This window comes from Dicentrarchus labrax, unplaced genomic scaffold (assembly GCF_905237075.1).
Source record: "Dicentrarchus labrax unplaced genomic scaffold, dlabrax2021, whole genome shotgun sequence".
Taxonomy (NCBI): Eukaryota; Metazoa; Chordata; class Actinopteri; family Moronidae; genus Dicentrarchus; species Dicentrarchus labrax.
In genome coordinates, this window is record NW_026136723.1 from 16946353 (window position 1) to 16962435 (window position 16083).

The 16083-nt window shown below is 42.0% G+C and overlaps 1 protein-coding gene across 2 annotated transcripts in view; it reads left to right on the forward strand.

The window, feature by feature from the left end:
- The window catches only part of atxn1a (ataxin 1a), an 89479-nt gene that overhangs the window by 56881 nt on the left and 16515 nt on the right, over nt 1-16083 (forward strand). Inside the window, exon 3 of one of the 2 annotated variants that reach the window (XM_051391392.1) lies at nt 2276-2391. The gene's annotated coding sequence lies outside the window, so the exon portion shown is untranslated. Of the gene's footprint in view, nt 1-2275; nt 2392-13706; nt 14061-16083 lie in introns of those variants that run through there. The other variant, XM_051391393.1, reaches the window with a different exon arrangement.

Sequence of the window (16083 nt, forward strand, 5' to 3'; positions counted from 1 at the left end):
CCTTGTGTTTTTAAGTTTAGTTCAATCCTGGCAGTGTGTTTCCCTGCCAGTGTCATTTGTTACAATGTTGCATTTGGGAGCAAAACTACCTCTGTTTCCCCTTATTTGCTGTGGTCTCAGACTGGAGCCATAACAGGTGGTATATTTAAAATTGACATCTTTAAAGACTAGCAGGTATCATAGTATTTTCCCTAAAAGTTGGTAGAGTTTTGGAATGAAACCCTCACTCTCCGTCCTCCTTTGCCCTCCCTCTCACTATCCTCCTCCTCCCTTTTCCGCTGACATTTTTCTGCTTTCCATACTCCCTGCAGTGCCTGGCTGGCTGTGCCAGTGTTGTCCTCCCAGTGAGTTTCTATCTGCCTCTTCCCCGCCACCATCTGTTTCTCTCTTTGTCTCTCTCTCTCTCTCTCTCTGCCTTTCTATCACCTCTCTCTCGCCTCTCTCTCTCTGTCTGCTTTACCTTATCCTCTTTTCTATTCTCTCCATCTGTCTTCCTTCCTGTCGCCTCTGGATCTCTGCTACTTTTTCTTTCTCCTTTAAACTTTTGCTGTTTCTAAATCTTTGTTGCTGTCTCCTCTTCTCTTACCTCCATCCCTCTTTCTCCCTTTTCTCTTTAATACCATATGATGGATTCCTCTGCCAGTTGCTGTCTGCTAATCCTTGGCCTCAGTACACATCTATTTTTTCTTCCTCTGTTTCTGCCTTACATACACACGTTACTCATTACAACATCTTCTGTGCACACAAACCCCCACTGCTTTCTGTGTGTAGGCAGTTTAATGTGTGTGTGCTTACATGCTTAACTTAAGCCTGACACGTTACTATAGCCCACTGTCGAAGCCTATTGATTTTCTCCATGTCTACCATACGAGACGTTCAAACTGTTTCTTTCTCGCATTAGGCATCAGCCTCACTGTACCGTTATTGTATCTCATTTCCATTGCAGCTTTCAATTCCCTGTAATTCCCTGTAGAATAGAGTCACCCTGCATAACATAGAAAGTATGCATAGAATGATGTATTTTACTACTATTTTATGTACTAATGTAACACACAGCCACATACTGTAATTCCCTTCTCTTTCTTCTTTAGGCTGCAATATTTCCCACAGCTAGACAGTGACACACTCTCACAAACACACTCCCACCCGCCTCTTTCCTTGTCTTCAGACATGTAAGAAGTGGGTCAGTAGGATGTTTGACGTACCACACACCTTCCACACACACACACACACACACACACACACACACACACACACACACCCACACAGAAACTGCAGCTGACTAACAGCAGGGAACATGTCTCTCGTATCCCCGTAACATCCCCATCATTCCACCACAACCTGCCTAATTAGTCCCACAGAGTGTGTGCACACTGTCGACAATCAGCCAGTCTGTCTCTTATGCCGGTGTGTGGGTGTCTGCATAAGTCAACTTGTTGCACATTACATGTGCTCTTATTAAAGATGCTCTTGAGTTTTTTTTCTCTCTTTCCATGAATCTGACGGGTCCTTGTTTATAATTATAACCTGTGTTTGCATTGCAGTTTTTAAGATAATAAAAGACACTGCAGACGGTAGCAAACGAAAGCTACAGAATTAAAAGATCCTCAGTTAAAATGTCAAACAAGGGCAGGAGTTTGAATGGTTTAAATGAGAACCTTCAACAGGAGGAAGGCAGAAGTGCTCAAAAGCCTCTTAAAAATACTGTATATAAACAGTAGTCTTTCACTAGATGTTTGAAAATGTTTGTCCTTGTGCACCTAAGCTGCGACCAATTTCATTTAACTCTGTGTACATGTACAGTGATCGTTTTTTCGTATGAATTGGTTTATTTATTTGTGCAGTAAGGTCTCCTCGTGTTTTCTCCTTATGTCAATCATATCACTAACTCAAATGCACCATCATCATCATCATCATCAGTAACCATTGACTGTAGTGCTTTTGTTGTGCTGTCACGCTGTTGGGATGTGAAAGGCAAATGTTAAGCATGTTGCCTGTTCGCAGCCACCACTCTACTTGAAGCGAGATGTGAGAATCCCATATTGTTGTTTATGCTTATGGATCAAAGTTACATGTGTTGCTCTGTAAGATAAACCTTGTCATGCGTGCTGAGTTGTATATCCAAATACATTCTGCCGTGTGTAGTTCCTGCTGAACACAGTGTGTTGTGACATGACAGTGTGTGTTATAATGTACGTACATTCAGCAATTGCAGGGAAGAGGAAAAAGTACTTTGCCTAATTTAGTTTCAACTTCTGTTGTTTTCATCCACCAGGGAGTGCTGAGTCCCTGAGTCAACACACTGCATTCTGGGATAGTCTGGAACCCTCTCCATGGGCTGTACCACCTGCTGACAAACCAGGGGGGTCTGGAGGAGCTGTGTTGAATGAGGTGAGATTGTCCCTGTCGCTGCTGTTAACATGTGCTATACCCACATCATGGTTTTCAGTTGAATAAATTCAGTAGTTTTTTTACTATGTAAGTTATTTCTGTTAATAAAAGGAGATTCCATGTCTTCTAATTGAGGTTGTGCTTGATAAGCTAAAAGACACTGGTTCACTGCTTCCAACCTAAAAACGGCTAATCTTACTGTCATGTGTAATTTGATGTTATTAGTTCTGACATCAAGGACTTTTCAGGTCTGTGTTTCCTCCGTAGCCAAGAGCCTTGTTTTGCTGATAAACCTGTCACCCTGGTCACAGCACAGATGCATGTTAAGCAAAGTGCATTTGATTTTAATGTGAGTAAAGTGGCAGCTCATCACATGCACAGCTCGCAGTGAATGGACCATAGTTTTTCCTCCCTTTGCTTTGAGCCACGGCATATTGTACTGTAAATGTATGGCATGGTTCCCACTCTGTCATGAAATGTAATGAGTGTACCAAACTGTATGGTAGATGACTTCCTCTATATAAAGGTTAAAGAACAGTCAGAAAGATAAGAAGGCATCTTACTGTTACTGAAATGAAGCCAGTGGGCCTCAGCTAACTAAGTTTGTTTTACCGCCTGCGTTGTGATTGGAGCACAGGCAATTTTAGGGCGAGGGAAAGCTAGCTTGCCCAGCGACAGTGTGTTTGTTTATGAAGCTGCATCTGAGCTCTTTGGAGCAGCAATATAATTTTCATGCATAACACCGTCAGGAACCAGTTAGTGAGGGGTCTTCCTGCGAGAATGGAGGCCTTACTGGCAGTGCAGAGAGTGTGAAAAACACCCTTTAAATAATAGGTCTCTGTGATCCCTGAGGAGAGGGGAATGTATTGTTGTTCATCGCTTTGTTTATGCTTATTATTTACGTGTGTGTTTGGGTATTTAATCATTCATTGATGAATCTCAATATAAACAAATCTACCATTCTTTAGCGAACCACAAGCTACAACTGCTTTCGATTTTTTCTCTGAAGTACTCGCAGCACGAATGCGGTTCTTTTTTTTGTGTGGTAATATTGATCCCCAGAGGACAAATTCTCTTTTTGCTTTCTCCTCCTTCCACAAGGAAGTAAGATCGCGGGGTCAGCTGCAGAGTAGCACCTTTGGAGCTGCTGGTGATTATCTTGCTCGCAGACATTTCAGCAGAGCAAATGCCTTCAGGTCAAGGATTTGAACTCGGGTCTTCTGGTTGATGGATAGTCTCTCTACTCACTATAAGGCATTTTTCCAGTGAGTCAAAGAAAATCAATATGAACAAACATTTAAGCAAAGTTTTACAAGTTCTCTCCCCCAGATGAGTGTTATTTTCCACTCGCCTCTTTCCCCCGAGGGATACTCTGCATGTCTGTTTACTGCCGTCGTGAGCAATAAACAATGGACATGAGTGACTTTAATAACAAACACTAAGCGACCTCCGCCAGGAGTCTGCACGTAGAGCGAAAGATTAACATTTGGATTTACTAGAGTGTCAGGACACTAATTGGCAGGTTAAGTCTCAAGGCAGCACTGATCTGTCCAGCCATGAGCTAATAATATGCATCACAAACTAATTAAAAACATTTCATTGTTGCACAGCAAAGGCATCAACAGTGCAGACATTAAAAAGTAATGCTGGACAGACGTGACTGTTGTAGACAGGTGTAGAGAAAGGCAGAAAATCTACAAGGTCACTGCTAAAAATTAATTTGCTTGGTGGCCCGGATAGCTCAGTGGGTAGAGCTGGTGACCCATGTACCGAGGCTGAGTCCTTGCTGCAGCGGCCCAGGGTTTGAATCCGACCTGCGGCCCTTTGCTGTGTGTCATCCCCTCTCTCTGTCTATCTTCAGCCGTATCTATCAAATAAAGGTAATAAAAGGCCAAAAAAAATAACTTAAAAAAAAAAAAAACCTTTGAGGTGCAGACTGTGAAGAATGAGATAAGTCATTCATACTACCTCTTTAGTGATAACCTGTTGTGAATGACGTTGAAGTGTTTCCTACACAGTATTTCCATGCTTTTGGAGTAGAAACCATGTTGCTGCAAGTTGTTCTTGATGCCTCCACATTTGGTGCCTCGCAATGGGTGAAGTGCACTCTGGTCTTCGTCTTAAACAGACATGCTTGTTTAAGTGTGTACACACACACACACACACACACACACACACACACACACACACACACACACACACACACACACACACACACACACACACACACACACACACACACACACACACACACACACACACACACACACACACACACACACATACACACATTTTCACAGAGAGAGCACTCTCATTTACCCCACAGGGAGCAGACAGTTTGGAGAGAGCTGCAGTTTCCCTGCTGCAATCCCTGTCTGTATGTTGTGTGCCACTCTCTCTCTCTCTCTTTGTCTCTCTCACATTCTCCATGTCTTTCTCTCTCACTTGCTTTCTGTTAGTCGCTCCTCTTGTCTGCCTCTTGGTTAATTTCAGTTCAGTTCAGCCTTATTAGTGTGACATTTCGATCAAATACAAGTAGCCAGACCACATATTTGACCAAAAAGTGAGTCTCAAATTCAAATGTGCTTTATCTGCATGAGCATAATGTACAGAATTGCCCTAATAACACATTGTACAAGGTTTACAATGTAAGTGTAATGATTCAGAATCTTTTTTTTTCTCTTTTTCTGTCACTTTCACGTGCTGATTGAAGTGTGTGAGGCTGTACTTTCCTCCTTCACACTATCACCTTCTTTTTCGTTGAATCCACAGAGTAAAAAGTGTGAGTGTGTGTGTGGGTGAGAGAGAGAGAGAGAGAGAGAGAGAGAAAGACGGTGCTATTCTTGGCTGGTTGGGGAAGTCTTGGCTCTCTGGCGTATGGGAAAAGTGCTCTTGGCAAGTCTTGAACCGAGGCATTCCTTTATGCTGTCCTCTTGAAACACTCACACACAGAGGCAGATACACAAACTTGTTTTTGTCACTTAGGAGGACATTGCATTGACTTATATTCATCCTCTCGAGACTTAACCATGAACGCTACATGCTAAACCTAACCATTAACCAAAACCCAAGACTTTACCCTCAAACTGAATGGTTTACCTTCTGTGAATACTACCTACAACATGAGTAGTAGAAGCACACACACACACACCAAAGTGACTAAAGCTTACATTAACATGCTCCTTTAGTTACAAACAAAGTTTTTTTCATTCTCTTTCACACACTCACAAACACACACACACTCACATACACACACCAATGTTTACATGTATGCTCACACACACACACAGAGAGAGAGAGAGAGAGAGAGACACACACACACACACACACACACAGAGGAGTGCAGCCTCAAAAGAGAGATTTCTAGTTGTACTACATTATGCCCTGAGGCCCAAACCCAGAGTTTCACTGTCACTCACTCTCTCACATACACACACACACACACACACACACACACACACACACACACAGACACACTGCACAATATCCTTAAATCAATTGCCTAAGGAGTGGGAGGTTGTCTGTATGACTTCTATCTAACTAATAGATCTCTTAAGTCTCTTTCTCGATGTCCCTTTCGCTCTCTTTTCTCTCTCCTCTCTCTCTTGTTCTTTGTCCCTCTCACTGCAGTGCCACTACAAGGTGACATCACTGTCTCTCTCCATCTTTTTCCTGCTCCTCCATCGTTTTCTTGTTATTTTATCCTGCTCTCCCTCTACTCCTCCTCTTCCTCCTCCTCCTCCCCCTGTCATTCCCTTCTCTCCTCTCCTCTTTTATCTGCCCCTCCCTTCTTTGTTCCTCACTCTTTTTTTCCCCTCTCTATTTCTCCGTTCCACTGCGTAGCCTTACATAACTGCTGTCAAACTGTAAACACGCACAGTGTGAATGGGCTTGTAGGCAAAAATTGGGATTGGCGTCAAAATTGGGTCAGGGTCAAAGGGTTTTGTGTGTTTATAAGGATACATATAACCAAGCTCAAGTCAACTGTGTGTGTGTGTGTGTGTGTGTGCGTGTGTGTGTGTGTGTGTGTTGTGTGTGTGTGTGTGTGTGTGTGTGTGTGTGTGTGTGTGTGTGTGTGTGTGTGTGTGACACAGCTTCTAAAACATTTTCGATCTAGAAGCAAGAATTTTGCACACAAAAAAGTTATTTTTTTGGTTACAGCACACACACCCTCACACACATAAAGCACTCACTGGTCTTTCCTTACTTTAAAAAGGCCCACCCAGTGAGATGGAATTTCCTTTCATCTGTGTTTGTGTGTACAGTATGTGTGTGTGTGTGTGTGTGCGCGCGCAAAACTACTGAAAATAATGATGTTGAAAGAAAGTCAAAGATTATTTGGAAAAGTGAGGCAAGTTGGTCTTCCCTCAACTGTAGCATGGGCAGTGTAAGTGTGTACTTGAGTGCTTTTTTAACAGTAGCCTCCATATGCAAACTGGTTTGTTAATGGTAGTGCCTTTCAAGACTTCCATCCACTCAAAGCGCTTAACCAATGGCAGAGGCTGACTATATTGGGTTATCAGTAGTGTGTATGGTGGCAGACCTGCAAAAAGAAATTGCAGAGACAAGAGACAAGTGCAGCAATATATTTTACTTTGCAAAAGATTTTATACATTTGACTTTTCTCTATTCAAGTTTAGTACATTTGTGTTTTATGTATTTTCTTACATAGTTATTCAAAATGTATTCAATTTCAGTGACTTGTGTTTATTATTTTTATTCTTCTTATTCTTCTTATTCTTCTTATTATAGTTATATACTCACACTAAATGTGCTTTTATATCATTTTATCGACCAATATATTGATTATTCTCACGCATTGGTATTAAACTCACAAATTCAGTACCTCAGGCCATAAAAGTTAACATAATTAAAATATTCTTAGTATACAAACTACAGTATATATAGTGTATATACAGTTAGTCAATCAAAGAATAACATAATTCCTCGCTAATGAAGAAAATAAGTTTTGGATTTAGTTTAACTTGTAAACATTGTCCCTTTGCGAACAGCACACAGATTGCCCAATTGACTGGACCCATTTTCCCTTCTGGGAGTCTGAAAGCAATCAGCATGATTATATACATTTGATTGTACAGAGTGAATGGACATGCATATGGGTTTGTGTATTTAATCAAAGTCTATTGTTGTTTTCACCACGTTCGCCTCAGGAGTATGCACACTGCTAGGCAGCATGCAGACACCTGTGGAGTGGGTGTGTTGTGTGTCTGTGTTGTGTGTGTGTGTGTGTGTGTGTGTGTGTGTGTGTCTGGCTGTGGAATGTTTGTTTGGATGTCGGCTGGGTTCTGTATAGCCCCGGTGTGTACTGCATGTGTGTCCTGTTAAGTCTCAGGGGTGCTGGATGTGTGTTTGTGTAGATCAGCGGAGGCCTTTGATGATGTGTGTGAGTCTGCATGCTCAACCGGTGCTGCTGCCTGTCTGACATTTTTGTCCGTGTGCCTTTGAAAAGGTGGAACACATTATTCACCGACAAGGACACATGCTGAGCAGTCGCCCACCTCTCCTTCATCCACACAATGCCCGCTGCCATGCCTGTTCATGCCAATTAGTGCCAGTCTGCCAGCCTATGCCCATTACAGCGGGGCATTTCACCTTCAACGAACACAACAGTAGGCTTCTCTGTCCTACATGTGGACACATGCTGCAGGCATCATCAGGAAAAAAACCCAACAGTTTTTTCTTTTTCTTCCATTCTGACACGCAGTTGTTTGTGCGCTGATGAGCAGATACAGCGGCATTAGTCGACAATTGTGTGCGTATTACCATTCGTCTCCACAGGCGTTCTGTTTAGCGCCGTGCTCCCTGCAGCCTCTCAGAGTCACACATCCCACACCTGTCAGCCTGTCCTCAACCCAACTTCAGCTAAGAAATGATCACACTCACATCATCCAAGTCTGATTGGCTGCTTGTTTTTCTCACCGTGTGCCACTCACATGAAAAGATCATGGGTGCACAAAGATAAGGTGTGATAAACGTTAATGAAGATTTGCTTTAAATTAGCATGGCTAATTGACTTTTTGTGTGAATAGCGAGGAAGAAAAATCCATTAAAACACCCCAAAATGTTCTGTCAGTAACTGATACACTGCATATGGAGTATGTGGCTGTGTTGCATATATAATAAGGCTGTATTTTAAGATATTATTTTGAAAATGTGGGACATTTGGTTTTAACAAATTTATGAAGGAATGAGGTGTAGAATTCAAAAACTCTAAATTTCGGCGCCTATGAGTGGTTGTATCAAGAAAGACAGTTGTGGTAGACGACAGATGTGACCTGAGGACACGAGGAATGGGCTAAAAGTAGAGCTGAAATGATTAGTCAATTAATCGCTCAGCACACACTGTGATCATTTATAGGCAGAAATAGCAAAAATCCTCTGGTTGCTGCCTCTCAAATGTGAATAGTTGCTGCTTTTTTATTCCTCTATGAAAGTAACCTTTTGGCTTTTTGACTGTCGGTTGCACAAAACAGGCAATTTACTATGTCAAACTTGGCTTCAAGAAATTATTTTTCACTATTTTCTGACACTAGACCAAATGATTAAGCGATTAATTGAGAAATAATCATCATACTAATAAACCATGAATATAACTATTAAAAGCTAAAAGCAAGAGGGATTGCCTAGCCTTATTTAGGAGTATATAGTGTAAAATATATGCCATAAAATAACGTAAAAGATGCTATAATCACTTAAAAATTCAACACATGGTCTTAAATATGTCATATATGTCATGTGCAAAATATGAAATATCTGCAGGTATAAAACTTCCTGGTTGGTGGAGTTTTGTAGTTATTTTTCCATCTATTCATAGTCAATAAAGTACCCTATGTCTGGGTTCTCAAATGTTAATTGAGCTGTGGTGGTTCATAATAAAAACAGGCTTGCAAATTCTCCATATTCAGTGAGTGACATTCTCTTTTAATATTTGTTAAGGTTCTAATGTTGAAGGACCGGACAAAGGAGTGATAGTTATGTGGGTAGAATGAATGAATGGATGGTGTAAAGATGAATGGAGTTTGAATTACATCAATCTGTCTGCCTTTTCTCCAAACCCTCTTCTCTGCCGTTTACTTTTCTCTTTTCTCTCTGCAACTGCCCCCCTCCCTGCACTTCAGTCTCTTTTGTGCAGCAGCACACATTCTCTGAACAGGATTATATACTGTCTTTGAAATAATATTTGGGTGTTTATGTCTACGTTTGCCCTTGAATGAGTGTGTTGGACATTTGCCTGCATATTTGCGTGTCTGAATGTCTGTGATGACTGCTATTGTTTGTGTGTGGGTGTGTGCAAATAGGTGCTTTGTTGTATGTGTGTGAAAATGAAAGAGTGAGAGAGCATCAGTTCATGTTTGCGCATGTGCACGTCTGAAAGCATGTTTTTCATATTTACGCATTTGTGCGTCTGCATGTGTGTGTATGTGTGTGTACTCGCTAGGATTATACAGCAATAGAGGAGCTTAGCAGTGATTTGCCCATCCATTCCAGTCCCTCCCTAATCCTGCACTCACACACGCATGCATAGTTCTTTGTGTGTGTGTGTGTGTGTGTGTGTGTGTGTGTGTGTGTGTGTGTGTGTGTGTGTGTGTGTGTGCGTGTGTGTGCGTGTGTGTGCGTGTGTGACTTGCAGGGATCTAATAGTGTGTGTGGATTAGTAGGTTTGTGAATGGGATGTGGCTTGGGCTGAAGTAGCACACTACACTGCCAGGAAGTTAACCCAGCCTGGCAGAGGGTTTGCGAGTGAGACAGAGAGATGAAGGGTACGAAAAGTGAAAGATATTTGTAGAGTGTGTAAATAGCCCACAGTTCAGAGGGGAATGTTAACATGATTATGTAATAATTACAAAAGGTTATGAATAATAGATTATGAAAACAACATGGTTATGATATGATTAAGATATTGTAATAAGGGCGTGCCTTCGTAAAGCCAGCCTGGCAGTGATCATTTGTGTGTGTGTGTGTGTGTGTGTGTGTGTGTGTGTGTGTGTGTGTGTGTGTGCGTGCGTGTGCGAGACCATTAGATGGTCTGCACCTGCTTTCTCATGAACTCACACACACACAGTCACACATACACACTGAGACAGATGGAAAGACGTGGATAAACAAGAGAGCCGAGACTTTCGCCGACAGAGACAGAAGGGGGGATGGATGGATAAAGAGAGTGTAGGAAGGGGATGGAGAGGGTGGGGTTTGATGTTGTCATAACCACAGTGTGTGTGAAGTTTGTGGGGGCGACTGAGAGACCGAGAGTGTCAGTGTGCGTGGGTGAGAGGGAGAGAGAGCAGAGAAGTCTGTGAGATGTATATAGGTGTGTGTGTGTGTGTGTGTGTGTCTGTGTGTGTGTGTGTGTGTGTGTATATATATATATAGAAACTTTTCATCAGTTTCCTTAGTGACTGGCTCTGACTGAGACCGTTCTCCGCTTCGCCAAAAGACAGAAGTAATGGAAAAAGAAGAGAGGGGGGCTAAGGAATAATTTACTGCCCTTAACATTCACCCCCCATAATTCACTCCTATTATGGGGTAATTATTGAATTATTTTTATTTTATGAAGAATCCATTACCTGTATGTTTTAAATTTTCCCCAAATCAATCCTGACAAATTCACTTACAGTCACTTCTGAGAAGTAAGTAATAAGTAAATATTTTCTTTTAATCAAAAACAGAATAAAGTTGGCATATTTGCATTCAAAAATACATTAAAAGCTCCCTATGTTATCCCCAAGATCCAGTTCTATACAACATCTGAGAGACCATAGTGATTTAATAGAATCCATCAGTCATAGTGTAAAGATGTAAATTATGAGGAGGTGACAGGTTTATGAATAGATTTTTAAGCTCAGGGACAATAAAATGTGGATTCTGCAGAAGGAGTGACACTCGATATTAGCAAGTTACAATCAAGTGGTGATATTCTAGACATTTAGTGATGGTCTCCAGTTGTTATTAACATCCAACCAAAACAGGTTTCTTGCTCAAAATTGTCAGACGATGGAGAAAATGTGAAGAAACTGGATATTTCTGTGGTGGTGGAGGGCGGCGGTTTGTGTGTTTTCAAAAATGATTGAGGGGCGTTGACGAGTGGCCACCTTAAGATTTTAGACTGACCAAAGACATTATAGAGACAGAACTTAAATCACCATTAAAAAATGTGATTCTCTCTTTTTTTTTTACTCATCTTGTGCTGGTTTTCTACCCCCACTTTCTTCCTTTCTTGCTCTCGCACTGCTTTCACTTGGCGGCAGATTGTAAACAAACCCACACAAATGAATTATGATTAAATGCCGAGAGGTTCCAATTAGCTGCCAAGGCAACAGGTGAGTTTCACTGTGCCGCTGAGGTCACCTGACAATACAAAAACGACTGTGTCTAGTCTGGTTTTCTCTAAGTCTCTGCTGAATTAGACCTTGTGTCTGTGTCTTATTTTTATGTGTTTATTGAGTGTCTGTCTGTACTGATCTCCCTTATTTTACTTGCCCATATCAATCTGCCTCTCTCTGCCCTGTTCTCTATAAAATAATTTTTCCTGTAGATTATTTTCTTTTAGAGATTAAAGACGGTGCAGCGATGGTTTGTTTGCGTTATATACAAGGCAGTTGTACAAAAGTACATGGTTTAATTGCAAAACAGGAAGGAAATTATGTGATTTGTGGACAGTGGGCTATAGAAAATCAGGAACTGTATCTAACATGAACAACAACAACCAACAACAGACCAAAAACACAACAGGAAAGTGCAAGAAGAGAATCATCATCAACATTACACATTGCTTGATTTAGTGTAAGACATCATAGCTCTTGGTGCTTATCACCAAAAAATGGCCTTCCAAAATAAAGTCTCAATCTCAGATTGCCACTATTCAATGCTCTTACCCAGCCAAGCCTCTCTGGGCACTTTTGTATGTTCTTTTAGTCCTTTTTACCACATTAAAAACAAACCTTGAATAGTCTCCTGCCCTGCAATAGTTAAACCCTCCATAGATATCCAACGTTCAACACCAGGATTGATATCAAGCTGACAGGAAGACCACCCAACACAAACAGGATGTGTTTTTTGGTGCATGTTTAGACCCATTGAGTCTAGTGGGAATCTGCATGTGTGTGTGTGTGTGTGTGTGTGTGTGTTAACATCTCAGGAGTGAGCGCTCACTTCTTCTTCCCTGTAGCGTGCTACATCTCTTAGCATTGAGGAGCACATTTCATCTATATTTACTTCCAAATGGTCTTTTAACTAGGTCAGCTAACTAACGGAAATAGACTGCTGTACACTGTCAGTGAGGTAATCAGTCATGACATCTAGTGGTGGAAAGTATGAAGTGCAGCTTTGTTGAATCTGAGCCGTTGAACACCTACTGTATCTGCAAAAGGGGGTAAATACAGTAGATAGTGATTCTGATGTTGCATGCATGTTATGCGTATAAACACACAGCAGTGTGAGAGTGTATGTATTTGGTCTATTTACCTGTATGTAGGTATATGTTTATATCTTATATTTATATCTTTATGTATGGACATATGTATTCATGATACACCCGATCCTGAAACACTTTGTCAGTGAATCCATTTCATATTTATCAAACACAAATGCCAAATATTCTCTCCTGTTGCAGCTTCTGAAAGGATTTGCTGCTTTTTTTAATGCTTTATATGATTTTAAATTGATTTTCTGGGAAGTTGTGATTGACATTTTATAGGTCACGATTAATCAATAAATTAAGACAAAAAATCACAGTAATAGTTTCAGCCCTAGATACATCGTATTTGTATGTATACATGAGTTGCCCATGTGTCACTCTTTCATGTACTCTCTCCCACTCTAATCTCTACTGCTCACACCCTCCCTCCCTGCCTCCCTTTTTATCTCTCCCACACTCCCCCTCTCTGCCCTTCTCACTGAAACAACCTCCCACCCTCTCTCTCTCTCTCTCTCTCTCTCTCTCTTTTCCCCTCTCTCGTTCTCTTTCCCTGCTTGTAAGCGGTCTCTGGGCGTGCGGCCAGCTGGCGTGTGTGTGTTTTTTGAATGAATACCTGATGAAGTTGGCCGAGCGAACCGTGGGAGGGGCCCTGTGTGTGTGTGTGTGTGTGTGTGTGTGTGTGTGTGTGTGTGTGTGTGTGTGTGTGTGTGTGTGTGTGTGTGTGTGTGTGCGTGTGTATGTGTGTAGGGCAGACAGTGTGAGAGCTCTGGCTCTATTTCAGCCCCTTGCATAATACACGTTGGAGCTCTGCATGCGGGACTCCCTCCCTGTGGGCGTGTGCAAGTGTGTGCTACCAATTTTGTGGGTGTGTGTGAGATCACCTGAGTGCTGTGTATCAGCGGTAGAGAGGGAGCTTCCTGCCTCGCTGTCAAGATTCAGGAGAGGGCTGTTGGCTGTGTGTGGGTGTGTGTGTGTGTGTGTGTGTGTGAGAGAGAGAGAGAGAGTGTGTGTGCGTGTTTGGGTGGGTGAGAAAGGCCGAGGAGCAGTTTGTAGCACGAGTACGCTGAATCTGCTCGGGATTTTCAGCTTGAGGGGGGAGAGAGAGAGAGAGAGAGAGGGAGAGAGGCTCAGGGTGCTGTACAAGGAACACAGCAGAAGAGAGAAGTTAAGGGAGGAAAGGAATGAGAGGGGGGGAGAGAGCATGTTGCAGAAGTGGGCTACTTCTGCTACCCTGGTAAGTACACTTCACACAGTTTTGCCCTCGCTCTGAATGAAGTGTGTGTGGGAGCGAGAGAGAGAGTTGTAATGTGTGTGTGTGTGTGTGTGTGTGTGTGTGTGTGTGTGTGTGTGTGTGTGTGTGTGTGTGTGTGTGTGTGTCCCGAACACTTGTCTTGTTGTATCACAGTATGTCGTTTGTAAGTGCGTACTGCGTCTGCCCTAGTTTTTTCTACAATCGTCGTCGCTTGTTTCTCCCATTCGGCCGCTGTCCTGAAGTGTTTCCCCTCCCTGCGTCTCTTCCCTTCTCTTCTTGTCGCTTCTCTTCACACATTACTCTCATTCCTCTCTCTCCATTGGCTCTTTCCTTTCTCAGGCTCTCCCTGACTGACTGACTGTCTGTCTGTCTACCCACCCACCCCCCTATCCCTCCAGCCACCCAACCAACCTCAGGGTTGTTGAGGGGTGAGAAAGTGCAAGTCATGCAACGCTGCCTAAGTGTTTGTTTTCTGAAAGAGACTCTTTTTTCTCACAGTCATTTGTTTCTCTCCATCTCTGTCTATCTTTCTTTGTGTAACTCTTAACCACTCTCCCTCGCTCTTGCTTCTCTTTTTCTCCATCACCCCACTCCCTCTTCTCTTCCCCTGCTTCTCTAACTCTCTGTCTCCATCTGTCCTCCATTACTCCCTCACTATCTGACCATACTCCCGTGTGTGTGTGTGTGTGTGTGTGTGTGTGTGTGTGTGTGTGTGTGTGTGTGTGTGTGTGTTTGTTGTTTGTGTGTAATCACTAGTGGAGAGTGGCAGCCTTGTCAGAGTTCCCAGTCTGGCAAGGGTCCCTGTAATGTGCACACACATGCACGCACATATGCAAACACACACCCACGTTAACTAAGAACCATATAGGCAAAAAGCTACAGAGGGACACAGAGGAAGAAACAGAGAAGTGGAGAGAGACAGAGAAGTATAAGCCTGCAGCAACACTGTACTTTCCAGTTGAACTATATTTAGCAGTGAGATAACACATCACGTTGGACTTATCCCTTTGATCATGATTATGATTATGGCTGGGCAATCACGCACACACACACACACACACACACACACACACGCTCAAATGCAACAGACATATGTACCCCATGGACACCAGTTTTCTTGTCTTAATGCTTTTGCAGACAAAATTGTTACATGTTGTTTAGTTGATGGCAAAACCAACACAGTTAGACCTTTTGTTTAATCATACCATATTGTGAAATGAAATCCTTAATAAGCAAACATTCATTGTGTGCTTACTGTGTGCTAGCATGTGACACTAACACACAATAAACACAAGACACAGTCAACACATTCTGTAACCTGTTGCCCTTTGTGGTTGGCATGTCGTGGTGTGACTTGACGTGCGATTATGCGATCGTGGATTGAGTGCAAACATTTTCCACAACTGGACAGAATAAGCCGTTTTTAAAGTAAAGCAGTGCAGTGTTCTCCTCAACATCCTGAGTTAAAATGCAAAGTTGAATGGAAGTTCTCTTTTTAAGGGGAGATGAATGGATTTTGTTTATGGAGCGGACATACCTGAATATAATCATGTATCATGCTGTTGCTGCTAACAACTAAAGCTGAATGCAGCAGAGTTAATAGCCTAAACAAAAACTGCAACAACAAAACTAGAGTCTAACTCAAATATTTGTATATAGTTTGTGTGATTTAGTCAGAACCATGAATGTCATATGATAATATCTCGTACTGTTCCTAAGAATATATTGAATAGAGGTCATTCATTTATTACTTTGATATTATAACTTTGAACCCAAAAGGTATCTTTTAGACTTTCTTGCACTTAATATACTGTGTTGCTGTAGAAATGTAAAACCCAGTTTTTGTGTCTCTGACTGTTGTAAACATCTAGTAACTGTTGCAAATGACCATAGTTAACAGTATTGTTTGCCATACTACTGCAGCACTGGCGCCATAACCATAAGACACTCCATTACTGCTTGAGTAAAATAGAAGGATTTATAAATTATAGATCGTCATATAAGT